The sequence below is a fragment of the Sapajus apella genome, unplaced genomic scaffold (genome assembly GCF_009761245.1).
Source record: "Sapajus apella isolate SASKATOON/1434 unplaced genomic scaffold, GSC_monkey_1.0 scaffold5, whole genome shotgun sequence".
NCBI lineage: Eukaryota > Metazoa > Chordata > Mammalia > Primates > Cebidae > Sapajus > Sapajus apella.
In genome coordinates, this window is record NW_022436945.1 from 37,368,243 (window position 1) to 37,392,014 (window position 23,772).

The following is a 23,772-nucleotide window of genomic DNA, read 5'->3' on the forward strand; positions in this document are numbered from 1 at the left end:
GAGTGAAACTCTGTCTCAAAAAAAAAAAAAAAAAAAAATTAGCCAGGAGTGATGGTGCCTGCCTGTAGTCCCAGCCACTCAAGAGGCTGAGGAGGGAGGATTGTTTGAGCCTGAGAGGTCAAGAGGCTGCAGTGAGCTGATATTGGGCCACTGCACTCCAGCCTGGGCAACAGAGTGAGACTCTGGCTTAAAAAAAAAAAAAAGCCTTTTTGCACGAATTAGGAAAAAGTGTCTCTTCTTTTAAAAACTGTACTTCTATCTTCCTAATAACTATTGCAGTAAATAAGCAAATCCACTAGGTCAACAGTATAAATGACATCTCAGAATTTTGTTGTGTATAACCTGCACACTATACATAGTAGTCCTGGGCATAGGCAGGAAAAACAAGATGGGTGCTGAGAGGAGCCAGGAGTTAGGGATGGGGATGGAGTGTCTGGGAGTCCCCGGACCTTCGGAGACAGAGGGTACCTTTTGCTGTTCAATGTAACAGCCACTTGCCGTAAATAGCTATTGAGCACTTGAAATGAAGCCAGTGTGACTGGGGAACCACATTTTTTTGTTTAATTTTAATAGACATGCATTTAAAATTCAAAGCTTAAGCAGTAAATAATATTTTTTCCATTAATCACAACCTTATTGTTTGGTAAAACTACATTTCACTCTATCTGCCACATTACAAAACATGTCCTGTACTGTATTTCTCCCAAATTGTTTTTAGTATCTCAATTATTTTATAGTATTACATGGTGAAATTACAATATTTTTATATACGGGTTACATAAAATATATTATAAAAATTAATTTCACCTGGTGCTTTTTTCTTTTTTTAAGGTGACTACTAGAAAAATTTAAATTATATATGTGGCTTACAGAATATTTCTATCCAACAGTGCTGCTCTGAAGACATCTTAAGATCTATGGAGTTCAGAGGCTTGGGGCGATACTCAGAGAAATTGACTGCTTGGTTTGGTTTGAAGTAGACCTTCCTCTTTCCTTCTAGGTTGTCCAACTGTGTTTACAAGGAGGAAAATATGACAGGGAGCATAGCTCAGTGAGTAGAGCTCAGCAGAGTTCTGGACTCTGGCTCCACCATTTACCACTTACCAAGTGCTACAGAACCTCCCTGAACTTCAATCTCTTCATCTGTAAAATGCTGAAAGTAATCTTACCCACCTCAAAGCCCTGTCTGGAGGGTTCAACCTGATACTGTAGATAAAGAGCTTAGCATGGAGCCTGGCACATCGGATATGCCCAAAAGATATTTGGATGTTTATTACTTGGGAATAAAGAAGGTGCAAATGAATGATTTCCTTTGTGTTATTTAGCTCAGTTTGCCATAGTACAAGTACATAGTACATACAAGCTCACTATACCATAGCTCAGGCATAGTGCACCCTGTCCACATGCCTCCTCATTCATCTTTCTAGACGGAAAAGTTGGATGGAAGTAGTTTCCTCAATCTTCTATACCACTGATAAATTTGTTTGCTTTCTTTAAATTCATTATGTCTTTAAGACATAGTAATAAGAAGTGAAAAAATTATCTTAGATGCTGAAATAATATGAAAATGGGTAAAACTGGCATTTAATGAATTATTTGTGCCAACAACTAACATTAGAAATTTTTGTTCCAAGTCATAAAGTTAGTGAATGTTTTCAGTTAAGGCTTTACAATATCTGAATCTCTTTCTTGAGTCAAAAATTAGAATGTACATCTGCATGTACAGATCGATTCATTTTATCTAAATGCATTCTTTTTTTTTTTTTTTTTTTTTTCTTGAGATGGAGTCTTGCTCTGACACCAGGGCTGGAGTGCAATGGCACAATCTTGGCTCACTACAACCTACACCTCCCAGGTTCAATCAATTCTCCTGCCTCAGCCTCCTGAGTAGCTGGGATTACAGGCATGACCACCACACCCAGCTAATTTTTATATTTTTAGTAGAGATGGGGTTTCACCAAGTTGGCCAGGCTGGTCTCAAACTCCTGACCTCAAGTGATCCACCCACCTCAGCCTTCCAAAGTGCTGGGATTTCAGGAATGAGCCACCGTGCCCGGCCCTAAATTCACTTTTATTTTTCTGCCATTTTGCACAGGCTTGAGATCAACCCTTTAGCTTTTTTGTGTCCCAAAAGGTTCATGTAGACTGTATACTCCCTCTTGTACATAATTTATTTTAAAAATAATAATAATAGACTGGTTCAACCACATCTGTATTCTGATAAACATTCTGAGAAACTTCTAACTGTGCCTAACCTTTGTTTTTTTAGTCCTCTCCTGAGCTCTGATTTTCAAAAATATTTTTCCCAACTTCTTGCTGACTAAATTTACTTACCAGACTTTGTGTGGGGTATTTTCAAAATCACTTGGAAAATCAGTTTATCCCTGGCTTTTCTGATTATTTAATTCTCTTTAAGAACTCTAGCAAAATTTGTCTAATATGGTTCACCTCTTTCAAAGGGTAGACTCTCCTCCAAAATGTTATATTTGCTTAAAACAGTATAAATCCACTTTCCCTAAACATACACTCATACAGAATTTATTTTAGATTCCATTCATTCCACAAAGCCCAAGGAAAATTCCACAGACACTACATTAAATTTACCCTGAGTCTAAGCAAGCCATTATCTTCTATGAGGCTCTCTTTTCTCATCTATAAAATGGGCATAATATACTTGCCCTTTGCCAAATAGAACAAGCCATCTCCTTGTTCATGACTGTGTATAAAACACTCTCGGAGAAGCTCAAAGTCCTTTACAAGCATTAGGCCATGAATCTTTCTGAAGTGAACTGTTAATTATGTGTCATTATGGTTTGTTGAATAGATGCAAAACCTGAAGCACAGGAAAATAATTCCAGTTAATAGTTAACTTAGAAATCCATGCAAGGTGATGAAATAATATGTACAAAAACCCCCATGACTTGTGTTTACCTATGTAACAAACCTTCACATGTACCTCCAAACCTAAAATAAAAGTTAAAAAAAAAAGAAATCTGCCCAAGGCTTTAAACATTAGACCATGATATCTAGAAAGATGTCAAATGGGCTGGGCACAGTGGCTCACGCCTGTAATCCCAGCACTTTGGGAGACCAAGGCTGGCAGATAACTTGAGGTGAGAAATTCAAGACTAGCCTGGCCAACGTGGCAAAACCTCACCTCTACTAAAAATACAGAAATTAGCCGGGTGCGGTGGTTCATGCCTGTAATCTCAGCACTTTGGGAGGCCAAGGTGGGTGGATCACGAAGTCAAGAGATCGAGACCATCCTGGCCATGGTGAAACTCCATCTCTACTAAAAATGCAAAAATTAGCCAGGCGTGGTGGCACGCGCCTATGGTCCCAGCTACTCGGGAGGCTGAGGTGGAAGAATCGCTTGAACCCAGGAGGCGGAGGTTGCAGTGAGCCTGAGATTGCGCCACTGCACTCTAGCCTGGTGACAGAGCAAGACTCGGTCTCAAAAAAAAAAAAAAAATTAGCCAAGCGTGGTGGCACATGCCTGTAGTCCCAGTTACTTGGGAGGCTGAGGCATGAGAATCACTTAAACCCAGGAGGTGGAGATTGCAGTGAGCAGAGATCACGCCACTGTACTCTAGCCCGGGTGACAGAGGAGACTGTCTAAAAAAAAAAAGAAAGAAAGAAAAAAGAAAGATGTCAAAGGAAAAATCTGAACAGGAGCTCATTCCACTCTAGTTCTTTATCAGGAAACTAAATTAATGCAAAATTCTGTAATGTGGCTGGTTGCCTTGCACACCTTACTGAGCCCTGATGACTCAAGCAGTGGAGAGATGGAGCAATGGGTAGGAAGACTGGAGTTTCCTGAGGACATAAGATGCCTTCCCAGCCCACACGAAGTTTCAAAATCTCTAGACCAGGTACTGAGGTCAAATATCATTTCACAGTTACTTTAACAACTCTTCCATGTTTTGTCACTGATCCTTGGAAACTTTTCCTATAGACATCCAATAAGACTAAATGAGGCTATCAACATTACCAACAAGAACACAGCCTCTGCAAATGACCTGTCAGGTTCTTCTAGTTTTGATCTGACCTATAACTGGGTACATAACATGGCCTCAGCATTCTAGCTCTTCCTGTCCTCACATAACAGAGATACTGTTCATCTAAAAGGCCAACAAAGGGAAAATTGGGAACTTCACATAGTTAATGAGTTATTTTATGACCTTCTAAAAATGATGAATAGAAGCTAGAAATCAGCCAGGTGTGGTAGCTCACACGTGTAATCCTAGAACTTTGGGAGGCTGAGGTGGAGAATCACTTGAGGCCAGGAGTTCAAGACCAGCCCGGCCAACATAGCAAGACCTCATCTCAACTAAATGTTTGTTTTACTAAGCTAGGTGTGGTGGTATTCATCTGCAGTCCTAGCTACTCAGGAGGCTGAAGCCAGAGGATGAAGCTCAAACCTGATATTTGAGCCCAGGAGTTCGAGGCTGCAGTATGCTATGATGGCACCACTGCACTCCAGCCTAAGCAGCAGAGCAAGATTCTGTCTCTAAAACCAAAAAAAGGGAAAAAGTCTAAATGTCCAACAACTGGGAGTGGCTCAGAATACCACTGTATACTAACATGACAGAATTACCCAAAGAAAATTATGCATGGACTAATTACAACATCATAAGGTAACTATCTGTGTATAAAGATTGTAGAATTTGGAGTTACATAAACAGTTATAACATAATGCTCGTTGATTATTTTCTAGAACATTGCTAAAGATTTATTAAAAGTCAGGTGATAATAGAGATGACAGGAAGAGGATTCACAAAGATTCTCTCTGGAATGGTTTTAGGGATATTTTTAATTTCTTCTTTATAAGCTTCAGTATTGTTTACATCTTTTAACAAGGAATATATAAAACTCTACAAAATGACAATTTTTTGTAATGATGGCAAGGAGGGTCCAAGGAGCACACTAGGTGTCGGAGAACCTTGGTGGCACCCAAAGATCAAACTTTGGCCTGGGGGAAGCAAGAGGATGTGTCAACAGCGCTGAGCCTAAAAAACATCTGGCTAGGACTCCAGAAATTATGAATAAGAATTCTTTCATGCAGTGCTTCTATAACTGGTTTAAGTAAGTGACAAAGACATTGAAAGCCTTAAAAAAATTTAAAAGCATCTATACCTAAATTTACATGTCTGACAGCATTCAAACCCAGTTAAATTGTATTTCTATTTCCCTGCATGGTTAAAGGATCAAGCATTTCTATCATCCAAAGCAGGAAAATAAAGAAATCAACTGCCTTCTATGAAACAAAAATAACCCTAATGGTAAAAACTAGCTTTGCTGCATGCTTAAATCATATTGGCAGAAAAATGAACCTTTAAATGACTTGTTTGTAAGAAATAAAAGCCACAGTTTCATTTTTGGGACAGTCATGTGGCAATCCCACAAGTCATGGTTGAAACATAATATTGAGGAGTATATGAGGACACGAAGAGTTTCTAAGGAACTACTAACAAAAGACATCATTGGAATTCCACGCAGGATAAAAGAAAAAAAATCAAAGGTTTTTCAAACCAAATCACATTATAACATCATCAAAATTAAAAATAAAAGGAGTAGGACACTTGACAGGGAGTTTTGCATTATACTATATGAGATACAGGGAGTATCTCATATAGTATATGACAAGTTTGTCACTTTGATACTCTATTGTAAGCATTTCAAGGTAAAAACTTTAACCTTGAAAAACAAATGACATATAGTTACAAAAGGAAAAAGTATATGTTGTAGAAATCCAAACAAAAGTGTTCCTTTTTAGAAACAGAAAACCGATTAGATAACGTAACGAATACTAACTTCCCTTTGTTCCCTAAGAACAAAGACAATCACAATACTATGCTAAGAAGAAATATATGGATGGAAAATGATAAAAATGTATGTTGTCCTTTCAAGAATGTTTTCAGTAAGGAATATTTCTTTTCTTTTCTTTTTTTTTTTTAGAGATGGAGTTTCATCATGTTGGCCAGGCTGGCCTTGAACTCCTGACCTCAAGTGACCTACCAGCCTCAGCCTCCCAAAGTACTGTGATTACAGGTGTGAGCCACCACACCCAGCCCTGTTTGACTATTTTTTTTTAAATTGTACTTTAGGTTCTGGGGTACATGTGCAGATCATGCAGGATTGTTGCATAGGTACACACATGGCAGTGTGGTTTGCTGCCTCCATCCCCCCCATCACCTACACCTGGCATTTTGCCCCATGTTATTCCTCCCCGACCTCCCCACTCCTCTGCTGTCCCTCCCTTGGCTCCCCTACAACAGACCCCAGTGTGTAATGCTCCCCTCTCTGTCTCCATGTGTTCTCATTGTTCATCACCCGCCTATGATTGAGAACATGTTTGATTTTCTGTTCTTGTGTCAGTTTGCTGAGAATTATGATTTCCAGATTCATCCGTGTCCCTACAAAGGACACAAACTCATCATTTTTTATGGCTGCATAGTATTATATGGTGTATATGTGCCCCATTTTCCTTGTCCAGTCTATCATCAATAGGCATTTGGGTTGGTTCCAAGTCTTTGCTATTGTAAACAGTGCCACTGTGAACATACGTGTGCATTTATCTTTATAACAGAATGATTTATAATCCTTTGGGTATATACCCAGTAGTGGAATTGCTGGGTCAAATGGAATTCCTATTTCTAGGTCCTTGAGGAATCACCACACTGCCTTCCACAATAGTTGAACTAATTTACACTCCCACCAACAGTGTAAAAGTGTTCCTATTTCTCCATATCCTCTCCAGCTTCTGTTGCCTCCAGATTTTTTAATGATCACCATTCTTACTGGAGTGAGGTGGTGTCTCAATGTGGTTTTGATTTACATTTCTCTAATAATCAGTGATGATGAGCATTTTTTCATATGTTTGTTGGCCTCATATATGTCTTCTTCTGAAAACTGTCTGTTCATATCCTTCACCCACTTTTGGATGGGTTTGTTTGTTTTTTTCTTGTAAATCTGTTTCAGTTCTTTGTAGATTCTGGATATTAGCCCTTCGTCAGATGGGTAGATTGCAAAAATTTTTTCCCATTCTGTTGGTTACTGATTCACTCTAATGATTGTTTCTTTTGCTGTACAGAAGCTCTGGAGTTTAATTAGATCCCATTTGTCTATTTTGGCTTTTGTTGCCAATGCTTTTGGTGTTTTAGTCATGAAGTCCTTGCCTATACCTGTGTCCTGAATGGTTTTGTCTAGGTTTTCTTCTAGGGTTTTTATGGTGTTAGGTCTTATGTTTAAGTCTTTAATCCATCTGGAGTTAATTTTAGTGTAAGATGTCAGGAAGGGGTCCAGTTTCTGCTTTCTGCACATGGCTAGCCAGTTTTCCCAACACCATTTATTAAACAGGGAATCCTTTCCCCATTGCTTGTTTTTGTCAGGTTCGTCAAAGATCAGATGGTTGTGGAAGCATTCCCTTTGAAATCTGGAACTAGACAAGGATGCCCTCTCTTACCACTCTTATTCAATATATTATTGGAAGTTCTAACCAGAGCAATTAGGCAAGAAAAAAAAAAATAAAGGGTATTCAATTAGGAAAAGAGGAAGTCAAATTGTCTCTATTTGCAAACGACATGATTGTATATTTAGAAGACCCCATCATCTCAGCCCAAAATCTCCTGAAACTGATAAGCAACTTCAGCAAAGTCTCAGGATACAAAAGCCATGTGCAGAAATCACAAGCATTTCTATACACCAGTAACAGACTAACAGAGAGCCAAATCATGAGCAACCTCCCATTCACAATTGCTACAAAGAGAATAAAATACCTAGGAATACAACTAACAAAGGATGTAAAGGACCTCTTCAAGGAGAAGTACAAACCACTGCTCAAGGAAATAAGAGAGGACACAAACAGATGGAAAAATATTCCATGCTCATGGTTAGGAAGAATCAATATCGTGAAAATGGCCAAATTGACCAAAGTAATTTATAGATTCAATGCTATCCCCATCAAACTACAAATGACCTTCTTCACAGAACTGGAAAAAACCACCTTAAACTTCATATGAAACCAAAAGAGAGCCCGCATAGCCAAGACAATCCTAAGCAAAAAGAACAAAGCCATAGGCATCAGTAAGGAATATTTCTAAGTAATACAAGAAACAATACACTTGGGAAGACTTAAATTGAATGTTATATATTTCAATGCATATATAGACAAAGTGATGTGAAAGTCTCATCAAGATTTTAGTGAATTTAGATTGTTGGGTACAACTTGGGTAATTATGACCAAATATCTTTTATTTATTTATTTTTCTTTTTTTTGAGACAAAGTCTTGCTCTGTTGCCCAGGCTAGAGTACAATGGTGTGATCTCAGTTCACTGCAACCTCCACTTTTTGGGTTCAAGCAAGTCTCCTTCCTCAGCCTCCCAAGTAGCTGGGATTACAGCCATGTGCCACCAGTCCCAGCTAATTTTTGTATTTTTAGTAGAGACGGAGTTTCACCATATTGGCCAGGCTGGTCTTGAACTCCTGACCTCAAGTGATCCACCCGCCTGAGCCTCCCAAAGTGCTAGGATTACAGGCATGAGCCACTGCACCCGGCCCAAAATCATTTTTTACTGTAAAGTGTCCAAAATTATCTGGAAAATTTATTCAGTATATTAAGAATTTGCTTGGCACTATGCTTTCCCTAGGGAAGAACATCTGTGAAGCCCTAGCACATTAGAGAAAAACTCTACTGCATGGAAAAGGGAGGTTGCAATGACTTCAAAGGCTTTGTTTAGAAAAGGGGTGGATGTTTGTGGAAGCACATTGGGAGGAATGAGTTCTGCAGTATTCCTACTAGCCAAGCTTTTGTTCACAATGGTACCTAGTGGTACCTGCTGAAAAAACCTTTTCTAACTATGTGCCATTCTCCAGACATAAAGTCACTACTGTACCCACTCTACTGTCACAGTCGCCAGCACTCCCATTTTCTGTATTGCCAACGCATAGCTGCCATCTTGGGAAGATAGAGTTTCGCTTTTTCTGCACAGAGAAGATGGCTTAGGAACAATTCTCCTTCTACTTTTGTGGAAATTGACTCCTGTCATCATGTGTGTAACCATAAAGAATGTTGATGTTACAAAGCAACTGGGTGAGCATGCTGGAAGTTCACAGGGCATTAAGGGAGCCTGAGCAATGACTCCACTGATAAAATGAGGTTGGGAAAGTTTGATCACCCACGAATGGCAGGGTGGGTCAGCCCAGCCAGAAACAGGAACTTGGTGCGCATTCTAAGAAGGGCACAAGTGGAAAAGGGAAGTAAGGATGCTGCTGCTGGTAAGGCAGTTGCATGATAAACCGGCCTGTAGAAGGAAATAATGATAACTTCCATTGATGCCACACAGCCATCAATGACACCAACTCCATCTTTCAGATTAAAATAATATTGAACTTAGAGAAGCTGAGCTTCACTGAAAGGTAAAACATTCAGAGGTCAAGGTGGCAGAATGAGTCATCCTAAACAAATTGAATTCAAGAAACAGAAACAATAGGCTGGGCATGGTGGCTCACACCTGTAATCCCAGCACTTTGGGAGGCCCAAGCAGGCAGATCACCTGAGGTCAGGAGTTCGAGACCAGCCCGGCCAACATGGTGAAACCCCACCACTACTAAAAATACAAAACTAGTCAGGTGTGGTGGCACGCACCTGTAATCCCAGCTACTTGGGAGGCTGAAGCAGAAAAATTGGTTGAAACCTGGAGCCGAGATTGTGCCACTGCATTCCAACCTGGGTGACAGAGCAAGACTCTGTCTTCAACAAAATAAAAAAGAAACAGGAATAAGGGTTCTATGACCAGTAACCTACGTACCACCCAACCTAATAGATAGGTTTTGCCCTCTATGACAACAGTGATCAGTTGGTAGTGGACATTTACAGTTGTATGAGAAGGACTCTGAGGTCCAAATTGGGCTCGGTGGCCCAGCCTGATCCAAAAATATTTCCTGTGGGTAAAGGAAGGGGAAAATGGCAACACACTGCTATGACTGAATCGTGCCAGTCTCTGGATAGAGATTGGTAAAGAAATCTATATTCCAGCCACTATTAGCAGACTAGACAAAAAACCTCTACTTTCTCTCCCTTCTGAAAGCCCAAGACAATGATAATAAAGAAATTTTTTTTATTTCACATATAAATCAGCAAGGATGGATAGAATGAGTAAAGGGACAGTAGCAAAAACATTTTGGTGGAGTAAGAGGAAGACAAGAAATAATCTGATTTACACCATGGACTCTCCAAAAGGCTAAATAATTAAAGACAATTTAATCCTCTGTAAAAAGAGGGGTGGGCTAAAAAATTAGTGACTTTTTTGGTGGGGATAGAGTCTTGCTCTGTCCCTCAGGCCGGAGTGCAATGGCGCAATCTGAGCTCACTTCAACGTCTGCCTCCCAAGTTCTAGTGATTCTCCTGCCTCAGCCTCCTGAGTAGCTGGGATTACAGGTGCCCGCCATCACGTCCAGTAAATTTTTGTATTTTTAGTAGAGACAGGATTTCATCATGTTGGTCAGGCTGGTCTCGAACTCCCAACCTCAGGTGATCTACCCGCCTCAGCCTCCCAAAGTGCTGAGATTACAGGAGTGAGTCACTGCACCCAGCTAAATTAGTAACTTTTTAATGTCTCTTTAAAAAGCTGGATCCCACAGATTCCTTTGGCCACTCCAAGCAGTTCGGTGACTGCCCCTTCTCTATCCAAGCAAAAAACCTGGAGTTTTTTCCCCTACTCCTTCACCCTTCAGGGGGTCTGTACACAAACAACATGGAGGTATGCACATATGCATAATGGATGCTGAGATTTCCAACCTTCTTCTCCACTTAGTTCCCAGATTACTGGCAACCAGGCTTTCTGTCAATCACTGGGGAAAAGATTGAAAGAGCCTTCTCTGAGGATTCTCACCAGCCCAACAGTTAATGATAGTCAAGTTTCCCCAAATAAAAAGCCCAGCCAGATCCCCCTACTATGAAGTTCCCAGTCAACAAGCTCATCCATATCTTCAGCAATTTTTTTTTTTTTTTTTTTGAGACAGAGCCTCCCTCTGTCACCCAGGCTGGAGTGTTATGGTATCATCTCGGCTCACTGCAATCTCCACCTCCCAGATTCAAGTGATTCTCCTGCCTCAGCCTTCTGAGTAGCTGGGATTACCGGCACATGCCACCACATCCAGCTAATTTTTGTATTTTTAGTACAGACAGGGTTTTTGCCATGTTGGTCAGGCTAGTCTCGAACTCCTGACCTCAAGTGATCCACCCACCTCGGCCTCCCAAAGTGCTGGGATTACAGGCATGAGCCATGCTTGACCATGCCTGGACCCCGGATCTGCTTTTTATATCCCTTCTCAAGTGTGAGCAGATAGCCAAGGGCATTAGTTACACAAGGAAAGCTTCTAACATGAAAGATAGAGAACTAAACAATGAAAAGACAAAAGCCGCTTGGGAAATTGGGTCTGTGCAAGAAGGAAAAAAAGCTTGCTCCAAAAAATCATTAAGCTTCTCAGGGAGAAAAGAGAAGATACTGATACTATAAAACAAAAAAACAGAAAGAAATAGACACAAAAACCACACACATACAAATATATATGTATATATTCAGACAACAAAAAAAACCAGAGATTTTAATTTAAAATATTCATGATTACAGTCATGACAAACTTATTTTCGGCCTAGTCCAAAATAGCCGATATCTGAACAATATAAGTTTCTCATAGCCACCAAAAATAGAGAAGAAAAAAATTACCAATGAGATGATTTCTTTTTTTTTTTTTTTTTGAAACAAGTTCTCACTCTGTCGCCTTGGCTGGAATGCAGTGATTCGATCTCAGCTAACTGCAACCTCCGCCTCCTGGGTTCAAGCAATTCTCCTGCTTCAGTCTCATGAGTAGCTGGGACAACAGGTGCCCACCACCACACCTGACTAATTTTTGTATCTTTAGTAGAGATTTAGTAGAGACCAGGTTTCACCACGTTGGCCAGACTGGTCTGGAACACCTGGCCTCAGGTGATCTGCCTGCCTTGGCCTCCTGAAGTGCTGGGATTACATGTATAAGCCACCATCCAAGACCACCAATGTGATAATTTAATAAAATTTCCCAAACTGAAGAACGAAAGTTTCCAGATTCAAAGAGCCCAACACGATGGATGAAAACAGACCAAAACCTAGACACAATGTCATATAATTTCAGGCCTATGGAGGCCAAGAGAAAAAGTCTATAAACTTCCAGAGGGGACCCAGCAACTTGGTAACCTGGACACAGATCACAAAAAAAACTGAGGAATCAATAGAGTTCTAAATTTCTCAATAGCAATACCGCAAAGTGGAAGTCCATAGAACAACGCCTTCAAACTTGCCATCTTAGAAATCTACACTCAGCCAAACTATCAACTGTCAGTGGAAAACAGATATTTTCAGGCATCTATAGTCTCAGAAAAGGAGACCTCTATGTATCCTATTCCAGGAAGCTCCTTAAGGATGGGCTCGGCCAAAAGAAGGGAGTCAACCAAGACCGAGAAGCCATGTGCTACAGGTACCAGGAGATCCAAGACAAGAGACAAAGGATGAGAATCTCCAGAATGATGACAAAGGGAGCCCTGAGGGTGACAAGTGTGCCCATGTACCAAAGGCACCTGGTCCGGATTACAGCAAGCCAGTAGGCTCAGGAACAGCTTCTTGGGGAAAACGAAATTGACAAAATACCGGTCAGTTAAGCGAGAATTCAGAAAACTGGCCAAGAGCTGTGGGTTGAATCAATGAAGAGTGCAAAGTAAATAAAGTGAACAAAAAAATACATTATTAACTCCAAGGAAAATAAAAAGTTATGCTTGGCTTAGCTGTGACTTTTGATCTAACCATTATTCAATATTCTAACTACTGCAAGAATGGGAAAATAGGGAAGCTGTATTTACATTGCGGGTTAGAGGGAAAAAGAGAGCCAACTCATCATCTTCCACAGTGGGAAGTCAACATACAATGATTAAAACTGAAAAATTCAAGAAGTATCAACTACAAGCAATAAATGCCAAAGACTTACAAGTGGTTGTTTCTGGAAAGTGAGAAATATAACTTGGATAAAAGTTTAAAACTCTAAAACATGACAACACAAACTATGGCTTCTGTACCCACACATTTTTACATTTGTTTGCTTTTTCTTTGTTTCCCTAATAACACTCTGTTTTGAAACATTCCATCCTTGTTTCTCTATACAAAAGGATATGTAATTTTCTACATCTAGACTACAGTAGCTGTGGTCAACTGAGCTCTAAGCAGTCAGACATGGTAGGGAAATTCATTGCTCAATACGATCCCAGAAGAATTGGTTGAGCTAGGGTAGAGACAAGAAGGCAAGCCCAAGCAGAGGCGTGTTTGGAGGTGAAGGCAACTACTGAGCCCCTCCCCTCTGGGTTGTTTCTTATTTTTCCACAGAGTTTTTAAAATAGCATAACCACATAGTACAGGATACTTTTATAATTGCCAATGACCATGAGCCAGTTTCACTCTTTTCCAACAGACTTGAATGCCCAATTTATGACCGTAATCTTAGGGGCCAACCAAGGCAGCTGGCCCCTAAGACTGTTAATCTGGGATTGACATCAGTAACTCCACTTTGCCTGCTGTAGACTGGACAAGAAGGGAGCACAATAAAGGCTCTGAAGCAACAGACATCTACAGAGTATCTACGGAACATCCACAGAGAACCAGCACCATGCTGAGGATCAACACCCCTGCTGACTCTGCAGACCAAGTACCCCTGCCCTGAACAATATGGTGATTCTTCTAGGGGTGAGAATCTGAGAGGGGAGGGGTGGAAGCCAAGGAGCTTCCTGCAGGCTGGGGCAGGAAGAAGAGGCATCAACCTGGTCAACCTGGAGGAACCTGTAGGCAGAGGTGTGGCTGGAGGCCCAAGGCCCAGTCTCCCAGCACTCAGGATGCCTGGAGGAAGGCAGAGAGGCCAGTAATTCCTCCTCAAGCATAAAAGTAGGCCAGACACCGCTCACAAGCCTTCCAACCTCCCAGTCAAGGGCCAACTTAAGGAAGCAAAGGCTACCATTCTCTGAGCTTTATTTTCCACGGTTTGGTAAAACATAGTTCCTGCCCTTTCGTAACTAGCTGCTGAGAAAACATGACTATCTTGATAAAGAATAAAGTAGGTTGAAAATGCTAGAGCCTACATTAATATTCTATATCCTTTCCTATTGGGGAAGATGTGAAAATTCTAGTTGGACCTTTCTGGGGCAAAGGTATTGCCAACTAGAGTAGAGCACTGATTTGCATGAATTGACAACACTTGCCCTACACAGTTCCACAGGCCAGAATGTACACACCCTTGTGAGAGGAGTCAAGATCATTAACATAAACACACCACAGTAAGCATCCTATGTTGGCAAGAGTGTAATATCTGGATCAGATTAACTGGAGTATGGGGAAAGTGTAAGTCTTTCATAAAGGTTGAAAATGTAACTAAACTAAAAAATACTTTCAAATCCATAATGTGAAAGTTACGCATACTTTCCTTTTTCCCTTAGAAATAAACCATAATATCCCTTACTCCAGGCGATTTTTTGCAGAGTAAGCAGCTACCAGTGTCACAATCTAAACTGTTAAATTCCAGACCTTATTTGGGAGATCCGCTGGTGTGTTTCTTTAGTAGAGAGTAATCTAGAAGTGAGTAAATTCTCAGAATTTCCCAAGAGGAAAATGGGCATTCACTGGAAAAACACAAGAAATACGCACAAAACTTAGAACTATTTTGGATAGTCTTCAAACCCACTTAGCCATCAGCAGTCCTGTTGTTCCAAGTTAACATTAAGATCAATCTTTCGAATCAAATATTCCAGTTTCCAAAGAATAGCAATGGGTGAGATTGTTTCCAAACCTGGTGCACAGCACCATGTTATTCGTCCACGGGAAAAAAAGGAAAAAAAAATCAAATCTACAAGAAATTTAAGATCCGAGGGAAAGTGCACACTCCCAGGTCAAGGCCCTAGTTTTTCCAAGAAGTACATATATTCGCCGGACACCTGTTTTCAATATTCAAACACAATTTCCCGGGGCGGGGTGGGGGGCGGGGGATGGCAGGGTGAGGAAGAGAACGTGAACTTGACTGGGAGAGGCACTTGGACACGTGCAACTGCGGAACATCTTGGCCAATACTGCCAAATTTCAATCAAGATCTCACTACCGCCCAACCCGAGAGGAGTTGGGACGTGACCCCAACGCTGAACTTGCCGCGGGGCTGCCTTGGGCCTGGAACTTCAGGGGAAAGGGGCAGATGTTTCTTAGGAGAGGTCAGTGCTGGAGTTGGGAAGTGGAGAGCCGACCGCTGGCAGGAAGGAGAGGCTAAGCCACAGCGCTCACCTGTCCCTCCTTCCCGGACTCAAGGGGACCGGCCGCTCACCAGACAGAGAGCGCCCGCGCTCACTGCGGCACGGAGAGGAGAAAATCCTTCTCCGTTCTTCGAGGGGCAGGTGGAAGCCACCTCTCGCCGCGCTCGTCCCCGTCCCCGTCCCCACCAGCCCCCCGCCCGGAGTCCCGCACTCCGGGGTCGCCCCAGCCGGCCCGCAACGCCCTTACCTGGCTGGAGTGCGGCTGCTGCGCGGAGCTGTGGAGACTGCGAGGTGCAGTCTGCGCCGCGGAGTCGGGAGCGAAGCGCCCCAGAATCTAGAGCCAAGCGCCTCGCCCCGCCCCCGATAGTCCCGTCCCGCCCCCGATCACCCCGCCCCACCCCGATTGCTCGCCCCTTGGACGCCCGGCCCCGCCCCGATCGCCCGGGCACACCCTGTCCTCTAACGCCCCGCCCCGGTCACTTGGGCCCTTGGCGGCTGGTTTGCACAGCCCTGAGGCGATTTCAAGGCAAGTGGCCGGAATGGGTCGGAAGCGCGTCCCGGTGAGTTTCAGGGAGGGTCCCTTATGTTTCCGGGGGCAGCGATAAGCCTCCCTAGCCCCAGGCTTCCCATCCCAGGAGAACCGCCCCACAAGGCTCGAACGCCCTCAGCTGGGAGAGCTCCGAGCAGTGCCACCTGTGGGAGACCAGGCGCCTGTCGGAATTGGGAACCGCGCCTCCCCTTCCGCTAAGCGGTGGCGGGCCAGGCGGGTGACGCGGGGCAGTGGAGCCAAGCAGCCTGTTTTACCCAAAGAGTAAGTCGTTTTCCTGTGAAACCCGGGGCAGCGGTGCATATCTAACACACTTAGAGGGTCAAGTGCACTATTAATGTGTTAACACTTCACTCGCTGAAGAGTAGAAAACACATATAAGACTTCACTGTGTGCCAGGCACTGTTCGAGGTACTTCACATGTACTAAAAGTTCTGTGAAGTATGTATTATTAGAATCCCCCATTTCACATACGGTACAAGTGAGGCAGAGGTAAGCTAAGAAACTTGCCTAATGTCACCCAACTAGCAAATTGAGAAGCTGGGCTTCGCATCCAGGTCTTCCTCCTCTGGAGTCTCCACTGTTACCCACGGCTATCCTAACTCGGCAAAGTCTGTGTGCATCCTATACCAAGAATTGTTCCCAGACCTGGGGAAGATGAGGCAAGGGCTTTGCCATTAGGGAAATTTTATTCCAGTGTAGGAGAAAGACAATAAGTGATTGTCAGCTAAACTTTGAAAACTGAACTGTTAAAGAATGAAAGTTAGTTTTATTCAGAAGTGTTACTGAGGACTACAGATGGGGGCCTACAGCCCCGGAGGAATCTTTTACAGAGAGCCTATTAGACCCTCCAACGCAGAACTTCCCTTCGCAGTTTAGAAACGGGTGGTGAAGATTCAGCATGTGTAAAAGCACATAGAGTTAGAGTTTAAGAGTACATCTGTTTATAGATTACAGCAGCATAATCAGTAACCTCATCAGACTTTATCTTAGGTGCAGTAAAAGTCAAGGACTAGGGTCATTTATCTGTTAAGGAATGTAGTGAGTCAGGCAAGAGACGTGAGGGATCCCGTGTTCTATTTTGTTTCGCCTTCAAAGCATCTTTCCGCCAGCTGCAGGTGGTCACAGACTCAGAGGCTGTGTGAAATTATGCTGACAAGCAGAAGTAAGCAAGCAGGCTGCTTGGCTCCACTGCCCTGCGTCACCCGGGCCCTGCGTCACCCGTCTGGCCCACCACCCCTTAGCCTAACCGGAGGCGCGGTTCCTAATTCCGACAGGCATCTAGTCTCCCTGCCTATTGTCTCACATAATCAGTAGGCAAGTAAAAAATGAAACCACTTTGTAAGTGAAATGTCTTGACTAAAAAAAAAAAAGTGGGTGATGGAATTGAGAGTGAAGGGGAGAGGGAGGCTACTTTAGATATGACGTTACTGGAGGCTTCTCTGGGGTGACAGAGGAGCTGAGAGCTAAATGATAGGACAGACAGCCAACCCAAGGCTGAAGCTAAGGGAATAGCAAGCACTTTGATAGTTGTCATTTCTCCTTTGATCACTGTAATAACCCTGAGAAGTCTAACAAGATTTCATTTAATACCTCGTCCCCAACCTTTTTGGCACTAGGGACTGGTTTTGTGGAAGATAATTTTTCCATGGACAGGGGTCAGGAAGAGATGGTTTTGGGATGAAACTGTTCCACCTCAGATCATCAGCCATTAGATTGTCATAAGGTGTACGCCACCTAGATCCCTTGCATGCACAGTTCACCATAGGGTTTGTGCTCCTAAGAGAATCTCAGGCCAAGGCAGATCTGACAGGAGGTGGAGCTCAGCAGTAATGCCAGCGATGGGGAGTGGCTGTAAAGACAGCTGAAGGTTTGCTCGAGTGCCCACAGTTCACCTCCTGCTACGCAGCCGGGTTCCTAACGGACCACAGACCAGCACTAGTTCACAGTCTGTGGGTTGGGAAACCCTGACTTAACAGGGAAAACAACAGCAACAACAACTGAGGGTCAGAGAGGTTTCAATGACTCTCCAAAAGTCAATTAGGGAAAGGGGAGATGGGAAGAGGGCACAGATTTGGACCAAGGCTTCTGATTCCAAATCCTCTCTCCAGTGAGGGCTTTGGGTATAATGACCAGCACTTTGAATGAATCTAGTTAACTTTCTTTTTTGTGATCTACTGTCTCCTCCCTACCCCGGCCTCTCCTGCCTCTTGTCCCACTCAGGTACGTGTTTTGGCTACTACAGATGGACTTTCACGACCATAAACCATCTGAAACTGTATGCAAAAAAATTATGGGGGGTGGGCAGGAGAGAGAGATATAGATATATAATTATAGTAACAAAGTTAATTTTTTCCCAAGAAAAATGCTTATGTACGTAAATTTTTAAATGAGAGAACTTAGAACTTTTATCATATTGACTGATCCCAAAAAGGTAAGAGCTACTGCCTTAGGGGATTAACTGATATTATGATGATTAGAAGAACCAATTTTCAATTCGCTTTGCCTATTCTTGGTAGGTAATGGTAACTCATATTCCTGACAATAGTAATGAGGATATCAATGTTTATGAAGTTTGAAAAGGAAGCAAACCCAGATCCTCATATAATTTCTTCATAAAGTTTAAATTAAAAGAGACAGAAGTGTCTATATTGTCCCTACTAATTCTCAAAAAACCAGAGAGAACAGATCTGTAAATAAAACACCCAGATCAACATAATTCTTAATAATACTTAGGATAATTTTCATAAAGTTATAGTGTTTTTTAAATAAGGCATTTGTTACACTATTAATCATACAGTTTAAGTAGCCAGTTGCCACAGGTATACCATCTACAGGTCACATAACAGAGAACACTGGCAATTGTTTTCAGCAAGGTGTTGAGAAAGAGACAGAGAGAGACAGAGACAGAAAAAGAGATCATTAGGGAGCTTCAACTACATTAAGGAAAAGGTATAAAAACTGAATTCAGAATGTGGTGGGATTTAAAAAATTAAAAGGTTAGTCTTTCTCTCATTTTTATTTTTTAGGTGAAAACAGAATACTAAATTTGGGCCTACGTAATTCAACCTTCCACATTGGTCCCTAGTCAAAAGAAAGAATCTAGTAGTGGACTTAAGATTTCTACCCCTGCCTCCAAAAAGAAGACACAAACAATATTAGTATCACCATTTTTATTTTAAGAAAATCAAGATACAGAAAAAAAGGCATTTATATGAACTTCTTGGAGACAAGACTCTTCCTTCTTGCAAGATATCCTCATGGCTTCTATAAAGTTTATTTGTTTAGATGATGAATATCAGGTTGACATAATTTCAGTTCCTTGAGAGAAGAAAATATCTTTTTTTAACTTGTAGATTCCACATGGTACAGAAGAAGACATACAGAATCAATCGGGAGGGTTTGCAAATATATATATATATATTTATTTACCTGTGTTTGCAGCTTCTTGCATTTTTTTGTTTTTGTTTTTGTTTGTTTGTTTGAGACAGAGTCTTGTTCTGTCACCCAGGCTAGAGTGCAGTGGTGCAATCTTGGCTCACAGCAACATCTGCCTCCTGGGTTCAAGCAATTCTCCTGCCTCAGCCTCCCAAGTAACTGAAATTACAAGTGCCCGCCACCACACCCAGCTCATTTTTGTGTTTTTAGTAGAGACGGTTTTCACCATGTTGGCCAAGCTGGTCTCGAACTCCTGACCTCATGATCTGCCCACCTCAGCCTCCCAAAGTGCTGGGATTACATGCATGAGCCACTGCACCTGGCCAGCTCCTTGCATTCTTTTGTGCAAGTCTCTGGTTTTCTTTTGTAACTTCCTCCTACTAAAAAGGAACCTGGCCCTTCACAGATAATTTATACATTTGTTGATGAATAAATGATGACATCAGTGATGATAATTGCAGCCCTTATCAGTCTTCCCTGGAGAGTCTGTTCCTACATGAAGATGACTTCATTGTGATGCTATGATATGTCCACTTCTCCTTCCATCATGTGCTGAAAGTAATTGCTTCTTTAGAACTATTGCATAAAAGGAAGGAGTTTCAAATGTTGGACACAAAATCCATAATCATATTTCTGGGAAGAGATGCTAAATAAATAATTCAAAAGAAAAAAATCATCAGATGCAAAGTATATTTCTAAGATCATCATTTGAAATAATAAAATAATTAAATGTCCAATAATATGGAAATGTGTAAGTAAAATATATCAACAGTATGGAATGTCATGCTGTCATTTAAAATTACCCATGTTGGCCAGGCACAGTGTCTCACACCTGCAATCCCAGCACTTTGGGAGGCTGAGATGGGTGGATCGCTTGAGCTCTGGAGTTCAAGACCAGCCTGGACAACATGGCAAAACTCCATCTCTATTAAATTTACAAATATTAGCCAGGCTTGGCACTACATGCCTATAGTCCCAGCTACTCGGGAGGCTGAAGTAGGAGGATTGCTTGAGCCCAGGAGGGCAAGCTGCAGTGAGCTGAGATCATTCCACTGCACCCAACCTGGGCAACAGAGCAAGAACCTGTCTATAAATAAATAAATAATAAAATAAAATTACCTAAGTTAATAAAACAGATATGCGAAATAAAACTTATGAACAAAATTATGTTTTTAAAAGTAGAACACAATGTTTTGAGTACCTGTGATTGTAACCAAATGCAAATTATATGAAGGAAAATTGAAAAGTAAGAATTATGGTTAACAGTTATTGAGGGGATTCCCTATATGCCAGTATCCTTTCTAAGCATATTAGAGTAATTCATCTAATTCTCACAGCTGTGTGAAATAGACCATTGTTATCTTCATTTTACAGGTGAAGAAACAAAGGCAGAGAAGGTCTAAGTAATAGCCCAAAATCACACAGCTATTGAGTGGCAAAGCCCAGATGTGAACATAAAACAATGTAACTCTAGAGTTTGCATTTTTTAACCTTTCAAAGCTGCCAAAGGGAATGATCTTTGAATCATGAATGATGTTTATACGTATATATATTTCCTCGTATAATGTTTTTATGTTGGTTTGATAGTAATTGAAAATGTTTTCAATGTTAGAGCCTGAAAAGAAGGCATAGAAGTAAAATCAGATTGTGCTTAGTAAAAGAGACAGAGTTTCAAAGGGGTCCAATATCTCAACAGCTTGACAGTTTATAAAAGTTGAGACAAAATGAGTCATTCTGTCACAATAAAATGTTATATTCAGTATTATTCCTATAAATAAAAAGTGTTCTCTGGCCTGAGGGCTTGCACAGGCTGTTTCCTCTGCCTGGAGTGCTCTGTCTCCAGATTGTTTTGGCATTATCTCCTTCATGATGGTGGCAGCCTTGAAAATGCAGCCATCACTGCATTAGCAGGAGACCGAGAAAACACTGGTGACCAAACTAAACAAAAATCCCTGTTGTGGTGGAGCTTATGTTCTGGTGGAAGATCAATCATTCAGAATTTGATTTAGCTGCAAGTAACAACATCCCCTTGTGGTAGGCTGAATAAGGCCCTCCCAATGATGTCCATGTCTTAATTCCCTGGAGCCTGTGCGTATATTAACTTATGCCGCAAAAAGGTCTTTGTAGACAGGATGAAGTGAAGGATCTTGAAATCAGATTATTCTGCACTATCTGGGTGAGCCCAATGTAGTTACAAGGGTCCTTATATGAGGGAGAAGGTAGGATGTGATGAGAAAGTAGAGGACAGAGAGTAAGAAAGAGATTAGAAGGTGCCACGCTGCTGGCTTTGAAGATAAAGGAACGGACCACAAGTCAAAGAAAGCAGAGGGCTTCTAAAAGCTCACAAAGGCAAGAAAACAGACTTTCTTGTAGAGACTCCAAAAGAAACCAGACACCTGGATTTCATCCCAGTGAAGCTGATTTTGGACTGTGACCTCCAGAACGGTAAGAGAATAAATCTGTTTTGTTTTGTTTTGTTTTGTTTTTGAGATGGAGTCTCGCTGTATCACCCAGGCTGGAGTGCAGTAGCGCACATTCGGCTCACTGCAACATCCACCCCTGGGTTCAAGCAATTCCCCTGCTTCAGCTTCCCGAGTAGCTAGGATGAGTAGAGATGGGGTTTCACCATCTTGGCCAGGTTGATCTTGAACTCCTGACCTAGTGACCTACCTGCCTCAGCCTCCCAAAGTGCTGGGATTACAGGTGTGAGCCACCGAGCCAGACCAAATTTGTATCGTTTTAAGCCAATAAATTTGTGGCAGTGTATTACAGTAGCAGTAGGAAACTAAGAAGAGCATCAGGGTCAGACTGGCATGATATTCCATAGTGTCAGGGGCCCAGCTCCTTCTTTCTGTTCACCTACGTGGAATAACCTGGAGGAAAGTATGAATAATTCAGGGACTCATGATGTGGGCATGTGGCCATGCAGTCACCCATGTGGGTGTTTCTCAAACTTGAATCAAGTAGGAAGCCCTTTTAAACAAAACATTTTCATTTTAATCCATTTAAATATAGAAATATAAAACTACTTACTTATTCTTCATGTGTCTAGCATTTTATACATATTTAAAGCCAAAATAAATTCAAGCAAGATTACAAAACCAGTTATTGAGACCAAACACACCCCTACCCCATGTTTTCACTGAAGGCCACTCGGAGAATAATAACAAGACATTCCTATTCCTCCCAGTCAGGGAGGTACCAGTGGAGGCCTAGTGGGAAAATGGAACTCCCAACCCCAGCCAGCAGTAATGAAGAGCACCCCACCCCCAAGTGTCAACAGAGGAAGAGTGGGAAACCTGGATTTGTACCCCTACCTGGCTATACAGAGAGGAGATGACCTGCATACCCTCCTTCCCCTGCCAAGATAGAGTCAGAAGAAGCCAGCTAAAACAAAAACCTTGAATAAAATCCAGAATCTAATAACAGAATACTCCAAATTTTCTGGTTTTAATTGAAAATAACTCACTATACCAAGAAACAGGGAGATCTCAAACTGAACAAAAAAGACAATCAATAGATGCCAACACCAAGACGACAGAGATATTAGAATTATCTGACAAAGATTTGTAATCATCCATCATAAAATTGCTTAAATGAGCAATTAGAAACATGCTTGAAACAAATGAAGAAAATAGAAAGCCTCCACGATGAAACTGAAAGTTTAGTGAAGAAATAGAAGATACAAAAAAGAAAGAAATGGAAATCTTAGAGGTGAAAGAACAATAACTACAATTTAAAACTCTATTCAGCAGAACAGATGGGACAGAGGAAAGAATCAGTGAACTGGAAGATTGAGCAATAGCAGTTAGCTAATCTGAAAAGATTAACAAAATAGATAGTCCACTAGCCAGACTAATAAAGAAGAAAATAGAGAAGAGTCAAATAGACACAACAAAAAAAGGATAAAGGGGATATCACCACTGATCCCACAGAAATACAAACTACAGTCAGAGAATACTATAAACACCTCTACGCAAATAAACTAGAAAATCCAGAAGAAATGGATGAATTCCTGGACACATACACCCTCCGAAGACTAAGAAAAATCTCAAATCCCTAAATGGACCAATAACAAGTTTGGAAATTGAGGCAGTAATTAATAGCCTACCAACCAAAAAAAGCCCAGGACCAGATGGATTCACAGCCGAATTCTACCAGAGGTATAAAGAGGAGCTGGTACCATTCTTCTGAAACTATTCTAAACAATAGAAAAAAGGGACTCCTCCCTAATTCGTTTTATGAGGCCAGCATCATCCTGATACTGAAACCTGGCAGAGACATAGCAAAAAAAGAAAATTTCAATATCCCTGATGAACATTGATGCAAAAATCCTCAATAAGATACTGGCAAACTGAATCCAGCAGCACGTCAAAAAGTTTATCCACTACAATCAAGTCGGCTTTATCCCTGGGATGCAAGGCTGGTTCAACATACACAAATCAATAAAGATAATCCATCACGTAAACAGAA

At 41.6% G+C, this 23,772-nt stretch overlaps 1 protein-coding gene across 4 annotated transcripts in view; it reads right to left on the reverse strand.

Moving 5' to 3' along the window:
• TEC (tec protein tyrosine kinase) overlaps positions 1-15,673 on the reverse strand; it is a 135,229-nt gene extending 119,556 nt beyond the window's left edge. For all 4 annotated transcript variants that reach the window (XR_004267510.1, XR_004267511.1, XM_032274115.1 and 1 more), the window contains exon 1: positions 15,562-15,673. The gene's annotated coding sequence lies outside the window, so the exon portion shown is untranslated. The remainder of the gene's footprint in view (positions 1-15,561) is intronic.
• Between the last annotated feature and the right edge of the window lie 8,099 nt (positions 15,674-23,772).